This window comes from Vanacampus margaritifer, chromosome 12 (genome assembly GCF_051991255.1).
Source record: "Vanacampus margaritifer isolate UIUO_Vmar chromosome 12, RoL_Vmar_1.0, whole genome shotgun sequence".
Lineage (NCBI taxonomy): Eukaryota > Metazoa > Chordata > Actinopteri > Syngnathiformes > Syngnathidae > Vanacampus > Vanacampus margaritifer.
Genome location: NC_135443.1, coordinates 382,376 through 394,248, shown reverse-complemented (window position 1 = coordinate 394,248; position 11,873 = coordinate 382,376). Strand labels below are relative to the sequence as shown.

Sequence of the window (11,873 nt, the reverse complement as noted above, 5' to 3'; positions counted from 1 at the left end):
CAATCCCGTTTTGCAATCAATGCACGGTTCAAATATTGCCATTTTACATTCATATTTAAAATATGTATTACTTCATTGCAGTTATATTTTTTGCATACGTCATGTACAGTTACATGATTAAAAAAAAAGTTTTGGAAATTATAAACATTAAGCTTGACAATTTTAAAAACTTAAAATGTACTGCTTCAATAAATATGGCTTTTTTTTTGGTTTAAAATCAAAAGCCATCCTGGCCTTTTAAATAACAAATAAACATTTCCTGTCCTCCTTGGCTTTTTAAAAAATATATTTTAGTATACACATCATGGCTTTTTGAGTTTAAAAACAAAAACTTGACTCCACATCATGGCTTAAATTTTTATATATTTTTTTTAAAGAAAAACAAAAAAAGATTTCATTTTTGAATTTTTGTGGGTATTTTAAAGCTGCAATATAGCAATTTGCGGCCAAAAATATCTTTTCAATTTTTATTTGGCCATTTACGACTCAAGCAACTTCTAATAAGCAGATTGACATCTTAGCTGTTCACAATGGATGCAAGCCTCTGGACAATAGTAGACAGACTGGATTCGGGTTCGAATTTCCCGCCCTCTGTGATGACATGCAATGTGTATGTGAAGAAGTTTTTTTGTTGTTTTTTGGCCACACGTGGCAGTAATGATTTGCTTTAATGGTGAAAATGTAGAATTTTGGGTGAATTTTTGTCATGGCGGAAATTGTTCGCGTTCGCACAAACGTACCCGTAAAAGTCACTTCCCGCATGGTGGTGTGTGCGTGTGTGCGTGCGTGTGCGTCTCCATGGCAACCGATCAGCTCAGGTATTTCCGAAGGCTCGGGAGGGGGCGGGGGCTCCCAACCGATCCCAGTCTGGGGTCTTTCCTGTGGAGGCGGGGCCGGAGGGGAAGTGGAAGCCGCTTGCCTCGGGGGGTCCGTGGGACGGCACGGCGGGGCGGGGCTTGCAAAAAAAAAAAAAAGTCCAAAAAAAAAAAACTGGACCCAAAAAAAACAAGCGCCACAAATCAAACAAGTCCACTATTTGCAAATCTTCTTGTTGCTGGCAAACAGACCAAGCAGTCCGGTTGCCGTCAATTCAAAACCCGGAGAGAGAACACAGCAGAACTTGTCACTTCCTGCACCAATTGGTCACAAGACATTCCCCACCTTGACCTTCAAAGTCCAACCATCTGCGGGTTTTGGTTCCTGGAGAGCAAAGTGAGATCTACTCACAATCTCATCCACAAGATCCGACTCAAAGGTCAAAGGCCACAAAACCTGCAAGTAGCACCCTCAGCCCAGCCCACACTGGGCCGGACCTCTTACTGGCCTCGGAACTCTTATTTGGGTGGCGAGTCCTTAGGCCCGGTGGACTCAAGTTGATGAAAAACGCTGGCAGGCCTCCAAATTGCAGGCTGGCGAGCGGAAGCGCGACAAGCGGGACCACACGGGCTGAAGTCTTCTTTCCTCTGCCGCAACCTCACTCTGACCTCTGGAACTTTGGTTCCTGACCTCTAAGTGGACCTGCTCACAATCTCACGACCTCCTCAGCCTTCTTCCTGGCGCGAGAGCTGCCAAATTGCAAACGAGCGTTCAGCCGCTGACCGTCTTTCCCACCTGAACGAGACAAACGCGTCACGGCGAGCGATGACATCAGCGGCATCGGGACAAACCGGAGCTTTCGTATCTTGCGCAAGGACACAAGGGCCCGGGGATCGAACCCACAACCCTCTGGTCCCAGAAGGCTTCATTTTGCTGAGAAACTCCAGACTCGACGACTGCCGTAGTTTGCCGCAAATATCTTCCAAAACGTTGAATTGCTCCCGAAGGCGCCGCCCGTCAGAACCGCAAGCATGAGCACATCACTCGCATTGTTCAGAACCTTTCCTGGCTCCTCGTAACCTTCGTCACAAAACCTCGGCGCTGCCCCAGCCTACCCGAAAGTCCTCCTCGGCCCACATACGTCCCCTCGGGACCTCCGATCCCGAACCGATCTCCGGACCGCAGCTGACAAATCCTCGGCCGGTCTCGCTCCTCGCATTGACCTTTCGGACTCGTTTTGGTCGCAGGTTAAGATTTTTGCCTGAATAAGAAGGCGAGCACTTCAAGACGCCAAGAATTCTGCCACGCTTCCCTGGACCGCAGCCGGTTGCACATGCAGGAAGCCCGATTTGGCCCGTGAGTCGGTGACGGCGCGTTGTCGGCAAAATGGAAGCAACTTTTCACTTTGAGGACAGAACACGTGTGGTTCCACACGCTGGCGAGCTCACCCTCCAGAACCTTCCCGGTTGGAGGGCCAAGACCCGGTCTGCGGTCTGTGGGAGAATCAGAATCCCTAACATCTTGCAGTCGCAGGTCAACGTCCTGCTGGAGGTCGTCTCAAGCCAGTGGAAGGTCGTCAAACCTTTGGAGGCGGTCACATGACCACATTGGGATTCCAATTCAATGACCCCGGACCTTCAAAAGTTCTCACGAGGTCGCCGCTTCGCCGTCCATCCTCGCAGCCTTCAGCAGGCGAGCGGCGCCAGAGTCGGCGGGGGCGGCGGTCCGGGGGGGCGGGCCGGCGGTCTAAGCATCAGTTGTATGCGTGCTTATAAAAGGCATATTTTGGATGGGGGGGGGGGTGTGTGTGTGGGGGGGGGGGGGGTCACGCCGTGTCCTTTGTGGTGGCAGATTGTCATGACCTAATGAGCGCTCGGTGGGAAAGACCCCCTCGACTCCGTCCCTCCGTCTTTGCACCTGCACCCCGAATGCCGTAGGCGCCCCCCCGACGCGGCCCGTGCGTAGCCCCCCCCCCGCCCCCCCCGTTCCAGCCTTCCCTTCCAAGCCTCAGTGTTTGTATTGAAGGCAGGAAGCAGGCGAGTGTTTAATGAGCGTGGAAACAAAGCGGGCCAACATAGAGCTCATTGAGGTTATCAGGGAGGGACCACTGCTCAATTGGGTCATGGATGTGATTGTTTGACAGAGCGGGCCCGGCCGGGTCCTGTCCCGGCCGGGCCGCGGGAGCGGGCAAAGTTCAAAAATCCCCTGGGCCCGATCGACAAGTTTGTCACAGAATCTGTTGGCGGCGCCTGTCAGGAGCCATTAGCGGCCATGAAAGGCCTCAGCGATCAAAGGGCGCCGCCTGAGCGCCGCCGCAGCGCCGCCGCAGCGCTGCGCATTTAATGACAATTTGCCGCCTTTTGTTCCGGAGCCTTCAGCGGGCATGATCTCATTACAAGGGTGAACAGTTAGCGCCGGGACAACGGCCGGCGTGCCCGCCCGCCCGTTCCTTCGCCTCTCCAGGCCCGACTTGTCATCAGCTCTGGACCGCCCACCGCGTGCAAACGCAAAAAAATACACCTGTGCCGCCACGCGGGACCTCCGCGTTCAGGTGCGCGTGTGGGCGGGGGGAGGCCAAAGACGAGCCCGCTTTGCGGCAGGGGCGCGATGCGGGGGGTTCCGGGAAGGTGGGGGGGAGGGGGCGGTCTTGGCCGGCTCATTAATTGTGAGGCGCGGCACCCTTTGACCCCCATGATGCGGGGTGACGGGGCTGTTGGGACGAGGCGATTGGCTGCGGGCCTCGGCGCTTGAACGTGCCACCGGGGGTGTCCCGGGTTGGAAAAGGCCAAGCGCGAACAAAACACTTCTTTCTTCTGGTGCCGCTGCTTTCTTTCTCTTTTCTCTTCTTTCGCCGGTCAACGCTCGCTTTGTCGCTTCAAGTCACGTTTTTTGCCGTCCCGCTAAAGCCAGGCCATTTCACGCACACGCACGCAACACATGGAGAAAAAAGTTCGACTCTCGTCTTCATTCCATTGCGACGTTTGTCTGTAAAACGGTTGCGTTTTTAAACAAAATCATTTGAGCTGAATATTTTTGGAGGACGATTAAAACCGTAAATGAATTGGAAATAAACTTTTCAATTTCATCCAACTGTCAATTTGCAAACGACGCAACATTTCAACAACAAGTCATTGATGATCAAATTAATTGACAATCAAAAATGGAGTCGTTTGGAGCCATTTTTCCAATTTAAAATGCTCCGAATCCGAATCCTCTGATTTTCGCATATTAACAGGAATTGTTGACAAATTTTCAAAGACTGATTATCATCCGTGTTTCATCAAAATAAGGCTTTTACAAACATCTGTTTTTACAAACATGGTATTCATTACATAGAACATCCATCCATATTTTCTTCTTTTTTTTTTAAATCACTAGACAAATACAAAGTAAGAAATAAACACAAATTGTGGTTAATAAACACGAATCAGGCAAAACTAAAATGAATCCAATGAGTTGAAAAAATCAATTGAAGAATCGATAGATTACTTGATTCTAAAAATATTCGATTGTGACAGCACTAATGCCAATTCAATATAAACTGCTGAATATTTTTTCGCAATTTCATTGGATAAAATTTTCAATATACAAATAGAATTTATTATTATTATACAGTGTTTTTAAACAACAGTTTAATTAATTAATGAATTTTCTAATTCTTTCAATGATTCAATTTGAACTATTGAATGAAATCTTAACTTTTTGTTGTCCATATTTTGTTGGCATGGCTTTTTTTTTTTTTCTAGAATACTTGAATTGAGACAAATTATTTGTGTTTAAAAAAAAACATCAATCAAAAACAACCAATAAAGAAGATTGCGACTCGGATGAAACGTTTGAAAAAAAAACTTGAAGTGGATGAATGAAGCTTTTCATATTTAAAAGCAAATCAATGTCATTATTTTGCGTAAATTGCTCTTTTTTTCTTTTTCTTTTTTTTTAATCCAAAAGTGGAACTGAAACTCAGCAGAGATTCTGAATTGAATTTTCACGAAATGTGCTTTTCCAAAAGCGTGTTTGTAGTTTGAAAATTGCAAATTTCCCTTCAAAGCATTTTGCAATCCGATGAATTATGATGGAAAAATGTTGGATTCATTCTTGGTGGAAAAGTGAAACTTGTTTTGACAAAAGTTCATTTCAAGTTTGCTCTCCTTTTTGTGTGTCAACTTGTGAATTATTGTTTGATGCTAAATACGTGCGCGTGCGGAAGACAAACAATTGGTAACGTGGTAGCAGGCTAATGCTAAGCGAAGCATATGCTAAGCTAAGCATCCAGTGGTGTCCAAACTCGGTCCTCGAGGGCCGGTAGTCCTGCAGGTTTTTGAGGTTTCCCTGCTCCAACGCACCTGTTCCAATCAACAAGGTCGTTATCATGCTTATGCAGAGCTTGCTGATGAGCTTCAGCTGTGTTGGAGGAGAGAAATATCCAAAACCTGCGGGACTACCGGCCCCCGAGGACCGAGTTTGGACACCACTGTTAAGCGAAGCATATGCTAAGCGAAGCATATGCTAAGCGTGTTTGTGATCCGCCCTGGCCAGCTTGCGTGCCATGACGCCGGCGCTTGCGTCCTCCCACGGCGAGCGGCCCTCCGACGGGGCACTCTATTTTCCCCATGACATGGGCTGACGTTGGAATGACGAAAGTTGCGATGATATGATTTGTCCGGCGTGCGGCCAGGCGTGAAACAGGCTTGTGGTGCCGCGCCGCCGTTTGTGTACTCGCTGAACCCGAGCTAACGAGGCGTCCGTGTTCATTAGCGGACAATTGACAGCGTGAACACAATTGACCTTGTGTGTGACCTTGTGTGTGCCCTTCCTCACCAGCGAGCTGTCACGGCCTGCGTCCAAATGGAGGCAATTAGCCGCCGCCGCTGCGCGTCTCGCCCTCAAGCTGCGCCGTCGTGGCGGCTACAAGACATGGCCTAATCGGACCCCCACCACCACCACCCCACCTGCCTAATCGGATCCGGACCCTGCGAAATCCCCCCACCGCTAAACACCACCAGAAAAAAAAGAGTCTCTCAAGTTCACAACCACTGCAAACAAAACGAGAGCCGGAAAGACAAAGTCAAACAACAGCTAGCAGTTAGCAATTCGAGAAAACACACGCACACAAATATACAGCAGGTCGAACACACACATAGCATGACACACTGAGGGTCGTTAGCTTGTGGCTAACTCAGTGAGCTAACAGTTAGCTCCAAAGATTCAACAATAAAAAGCACAACAAAAACGTTTTTGTCTGAAGCTAACATGCTAATAAAGTTGAGGGATGTAGCTTAGCAAGCGGCTAACAGTTAACAGTGTGCAACAATGAAACAACACAAGTAAAAAAAACTTTTTTTTTTTAAATCTCAATATTTTTGCTCAGCCTCCATAAGCTAACAAGCTAACAAGCTAAAACCTTTCAGTGTATCTAAATCCAAAGCAATCCTTTGATCTTAGCTCCTGTTGACCTTATCTGAGGTTAGCTTAGCTTTATCTTGGCTAACGCAGTTGTGTGGGTCACAACCATAACGGTGCCCCCCAAGACACACACACACGTCAACAACGAACATCTTTCCCATGATGCTTTGCGTCAACATTTCGGAAGAACCACTTAAGAAAAAATATACAACATGAGCATGAAGACGAATATGAGGAAGAACGTGTTGAAGCGCATAATGAGAACGATGATGATGAAGATCAGGTTGAAGAGCAAGCGGGCGTGCGCAAGTGTGTGTGTGTGTGTGTGTGAGTGTGTAAGCATGTGTATTTGATGGCGGCTTGGCGTGTTGCTAATGCTAATGGCCTGACCGCGCGCTCACCCTCAAACAAAATGACAAAGAATAACACACAGAGCTCCATTCTTCTTTCATTCTTTCTCATTCTTCGTCTTCTTCTGCACCGATGACGAGCGCCGCCGACAGCAAAGTGGCGCCCGGCGGCAGATTAGCGGACCGAGTGTGTGTGTGTGTGTGTGGGGGGGGGGTGTCGGGGAGGAGGGGGTCGGGGTAGCGGACGGCTTTGGCCAAGGTTGCGATGGGAAAACAAGTCAAACAAAAGTTGATTTCTGCCTGGTCATGTGACGCACGCTTCATGCCAGCGGACCAGTCAGCATGTTGGCGGACAAAATGGCCGACGGACAAGCTTTTGTGCCAGACGAGGCAACGTAACAAAATTATGTGCACACTTTTGAACGAAACATTTCAGCTCATGCGTGCAAGTAACACGCGCGCGTTGCTTGCGAAAGGAGCCGAGAAAGTCAACGCTAACGTTGCTAATGCTAACTGTCCATTTGCCTCCAAGCACAAGACGACATCACCCGACGTGGACTCAACTTAAGATGGCCACCGCTGCTTTCCAATAACAACACTTGACAAGGTTTGATGTCTTGATAAAGTTCCAAGTGTCTCATTCCGTCGACGGCAACAATTAAGACCGAGAAGGAAAAAAATGGCCTCCGGTGGACAAAATGAGCAACATCCGGGCTGGTGGCCTGCAGCTTGCAAAAAAGATGGCCGTCCCGGCGTGTGTGAGAGTGGCACTTTTTGCGTCTTGGCTTCGTGGTTGTCACGGCGACGGAGCCGCTCCGACGACACGTGTTTGGCTTTGTGCTTAAACCTTGTGTGTGCGCGTCGCTGATCTGTCAGTGGGCTTTCCCTGGCGGAGGTCCCAAGGGATTTACCTCTGACCCCAGCGCCGCTCCTAAGCGGCGAGCGATGACAGGCGGGTGAAGCTTCCGCACGGCAACAAAACAAAAGCCCAAAAATCCTGCAAAGCACGTTTGCGTCCGTTTTGGCGTCGGATCGTTTTGGCGGCAACGACGCCAAGTGACGTCACGTTAGCACGTTTCAGTCGCCTGCTAGCAAAAGCAAAGTCGTTTTTGATTTGGTCTTTTCAGGGCAGGGTCACTCGAGGTCGGGACGGCGCAAAAAAAAAAAGGCGTTAAGCCGCGGCCGACACTCCAAAGAAGGCGACGGCGGCGGCGGCGGCTTTCTTCTTCCCGCCGACATCAAAACACGTCTGCGGGACCCCCAGAACATCAAAAAGCACAAAAAGGGGAGTGGCACTCACGTGTGTGCGTGCGGCAACACGCATGGCCGCTTTTGCACCTTCAGATGTGTGTGTGAATATTCGGAAGAGTGTGCGTGTGTGTTGGTATGCGAGCATTCCTCATTTGTCTGCTTTGCGGTCTTGTTGACGTGTCACAACAAACGCCGCCTACGCACGTCAGCTGACGCGCTTTCCCACAATTCAAACTATTTTGCAATCCAGTCGATAACTGACAAAAGTCATATATCAAATTTTCCTTTCCCAAATGAATGATTTTTCAAAAATCAACAAAAGCAACAACATTGTTGAGGCGTTCGATCCTGCCTCGAACGTGAGCGAGATTCATTTTGTTTTTCAAAACAACAAAACAAAAGTTCATGTGTCGCTGAAAGGTTGAAAACGCCGGATGCTAATCCTCGCCTATGTTAGCTTTAGCCTCAAGCTAGCCGTCTCGTTTGAAAACACGACGGCTGATTTTGGAGCCAACTTGAGTTGAGAGCGTCAACAAAGAGCTTCAAGCTTGTGAAGAAGAAGATTTCCAAATTGCAAGCAAACGTTGCTTAGGGTTGAAAAGCGCACGTTTGCGTCTCGTCGGCCGCTCGGGTTTCCTTCAACAAGCTTCTCCAAACGTCCGCTTTTCCGAACGCTTCCGAACGCAACCATCGGGCCTTCACGACCTTCCGCAAGTTGTCCTGCTCTTTTGCTCCAGTTTTTCCGTCTTTTCACCTTCAAGACCTTCTCAATCGATCCTTCCTCAAAGATCGAAGCTCCTCCTTTTGTTTCTCGAGCGCAAAAGTTCAAACCATTTGAAGGCCGCCACCGAATGTGCCGCCTTTTAACGCCGGCCCACCCGCTTGCTGGACACACGATCATCATAATCATAATAAACATCTCCGCATCCTCACCCCGAGCAACGCTGTTGTTTTTCCTGCCGCATCCAAAGCGGCCACTTTCAGGTCCGGCCTCCGTCGACTCGCACCGTCGTCCGGCTTCCGTCCACGGGTTAACGGCGCCGAAGGTGCTCACCGGTAAAGCGGGTCCCGACCGATCCGCTACGGATGAACGCATTGCTCAGAATGTTTTGACACGTTTGAACCCGGACGCATTTGTCGGGACGGGCCTGCACACTCAGAGGCGCGTTCGTCCAATTGTCGCTTTCAAGTTCGTTGCCTTCATCGATTCTCACCTCAATATTTGCCTTTCATTCAAATTCTTTTTTGTGTCAAAGTAAGAATTTGCTCTCAAAGCTTGCGTCGTGTTCCGCCGCAACTTACCAAACGCACACACATTCTGCCAAACATGTTTTTTGGGGTACAAAAACGGAGCAGATGTCAACATTGAGAGGCCCAAAAATGGAATCCCAGAAAAAGAGCCGAAGTTCCCGAACGTGACCGAAATCAATCGTCTTGCGCGACGTGCCTCGGATGCTCGGATTGAGCAGGAATGCGGCGTGAAAGGGGCCGGCACGCTACAAATGCGACGGCAGCGGGTGCGTGAAAGCGCACACGTAGGGCGGCGTGACCCCGCCCATCACGGAGCAGGCGTCCCGCTGGCTTCCCGCCGCACGCTTGACCGGAGGGCGGAGGGGACGCCGCTGGGCGCTAATCCTGTTCCAGAGGAAAGAGAGCATTAGGCCGCTTCAGCGCTCTGATCTGCCAAGCCCCGCCCACCGCAACCGCCATCGCCACAACAACGCTCACCTCGGCCGGCGCTCGGACGCAAGAGCACGTGGGAGCGCCGCTCGGGAAAGTTGCTCAACCGCATTGCGGCTGCGGGAACACGTTGTTGCCTGATTGTTGAGATGGATTTGAAAGCAACAATCAATCGACGCGTCGCGAAGGTTTTGGTTCCGCCGTTTTCAAAAATCTGCTGAAAGTCAGCAAAAGCCTTTTAAAAGTAGTTTGGCCGCTTTAGCGAAAAAAGCTGCCAAAACTAGCGACCAAAATGCTAAGGCGACGCCAACGCGCTTGGCGGACGACTTTTTTTATTTGAATCGGTGGGCGTGTCCTGACACAGCTGCACCATTCGCTGAAAACTTGCTGAGTGTTTTTGTGTGTGCGTGCATGTGTGTGTGTGTGCGGGGGGGTTCCGGCACCCTGGTGGTGGTTTTTGTCGGATGATTGACAGCTTGAGAAAGCCAACTGGTAGTGAAGTGTCCGTCACACACACACGCACACACAAAGTCAACTGTTGACGTGTGTGCGTTGTCATGCATGAGCTCCTCCAATGAGGAGAGAAGAAAAGAATGACGGACAGGAGCTGCGGGGTGCGAGGGGGCGTGGCCAGCTCGGATTGACGAGTCGGCGTGTCGGGCGAAAGCTTTTCCAGCGCTCACTTGACGACATCTCTCAAAATGTCTGCCTCAGCGCGAAGGTTCAAAGGTCGGCCCGCGCTCTTTGTGGCCGGCGGACACACAAATGGATTGATGCGTCAAAGTGGGCGGGGCCAAGCCGCTGACGGCAAATGAGTTCTTCTTTGCGTGCCAGCGACGTTTGTTGGCAGGCAAAAGGCCCAAATTCCTCCGACCAACGCCGCAAAACAGGAAGTTGTTCATTCAAGAGGCTGCGAGTCAGCAACGTCACACACGTCAACATTTGGCAACATTTTTGCTTTGCTGCTTTTCAAAACGCTCCAATCGAAATGTCGAAACAAATTCACCTGCTTGCTATTCGGCCCAATTATCGATCAAGCGTCGGCAAACTGCGCCTCTTCCTTCCTTAGCGGGAGCTGTGCAGCATTCTCTTGCCACAAGATTGACCTTTTTGCTTTTTTTTTGGTGCTAAACTCTAAGACCAAGTCTTGACCCTCAAAAAGAGTTCTGAACTTGTCGGGACCGCCCGAATGTAACTACAATTTCAAGTTGGGCCCCACAATGTAGCAAATACAAAAGCGCGCACACACACATCAGAAGATTGCGTTTGAAGGCTTGACGTGAACTTTCTCATGAAGAAGCGCAACGTTGCTTTCTCTCTTTTTGTCATGTTGAGGCCGAGCCGAACCTCTTACAGAAGACAACACACAGGCACGCACACACAAGGTGGGAAAGGGGGGGGGGTGTGGGGGGGGGGGGGGGTCTGTGTTCTCACTTTGTGTGAATGAGAGATAAATCACAAGCTTTAAAGTAAAGGATGAGATTGGAACACACACTCAGCTGAACGTGTGTGCGTGCGCGTGCGCGTGCGTGTGTGGGCGTGCGGCAGATAAGTCCGAGTGGCGGCTCGCTTCCGGACGAGCGTGATGATGGACGAGCGAGCAACACGCTCGTTCTCTTTCTGCAACCTGACTTGCGTTTGTTCCATAAAAAAAAGTTGGAACAAATCCATTTCCTCCATTGAAAAGAATTGAAATTGGTTACAAAAAAAAAAAAGCTAAATATATTTAACTTTGTCCCTTTTTGTCACTCGCGACCGTGTTGTCCTTTCCTGCTCGCTATTCTGACCGTGGTCGGGGACGCAGGGGAGATTTTTCCCTGCGTGGGCAACTCACGTTGCATGTCACCAAAGTTTCGGCCCGATGGTCAAACAAAAGGAGCCCTCAGAAGACACAGGTTCGAACTGCGGTATTGTTTGTTTCTTAAAACAAAAAATACGCTTATTTTAACGCTCCAATTTGCCTCAATATTGCGACACCTTTAAGTCAAAAAGTTGTTAGCGTTTCCTCAAAACGTAAACACGGATGATTGCATACCACTCACGCCACTGTGTGTGTGTGTGTGTGTGTGTGTGTGTGTGTGTGTGTGTGTGTGTGCGTACCACAGGTGGTCCACGTGTGTGTCTTCAGGGCAATTTGGATGCGCTTCCTTCCTTCCGGCCCAACGGACACTTCCTCTTTCCTCTCGCCTTTGTTTACGCCTGCATTAGAGTAAACACACACACTCAGGTGGGCAGTGAGAGCTGATTTCCTGGCGCCAGGTATGTGCGCCCTCAGGTGCTTCGTGTCGACGTGTGACAAGCCGACAAGACGATTGCGTCACGCGTGTCGGCGTAATTAACGATGTTGGCAAGTTGAAAATCGAATCTTCA

General features: G+C 49.7%; 1 long non-coding RNA gene across 2 annotated transcripts in view; it reads right to left on the bottom strand.

The window, feature by feature from the left end:
* Nucleotides 1–11,873, bottom strand: part of LOC144061096 (uncharacterized) — a 38,023-nt gene that overhangs the window by 10,366 nt on the left and 15,784 nt on the right. Inside the window, exons 3-4 of one of the 2 annotated variants that reach the window (XR_013296078.1) lie at nt 11,604–11,702; nt 49–955 (exon numbers count right to left, since the gene is read on the bottom strand). This is a non-coding gene — a long non-coding RNA (uncharacterized LOC144061096). Of the gene's footprint in view, nt 1–48; nt 956–11,603; nt 11,703–11,873 lie in introns of those variants that run through there. The other variant, XR_013296077.1, reaches the window with a different exon arrangement.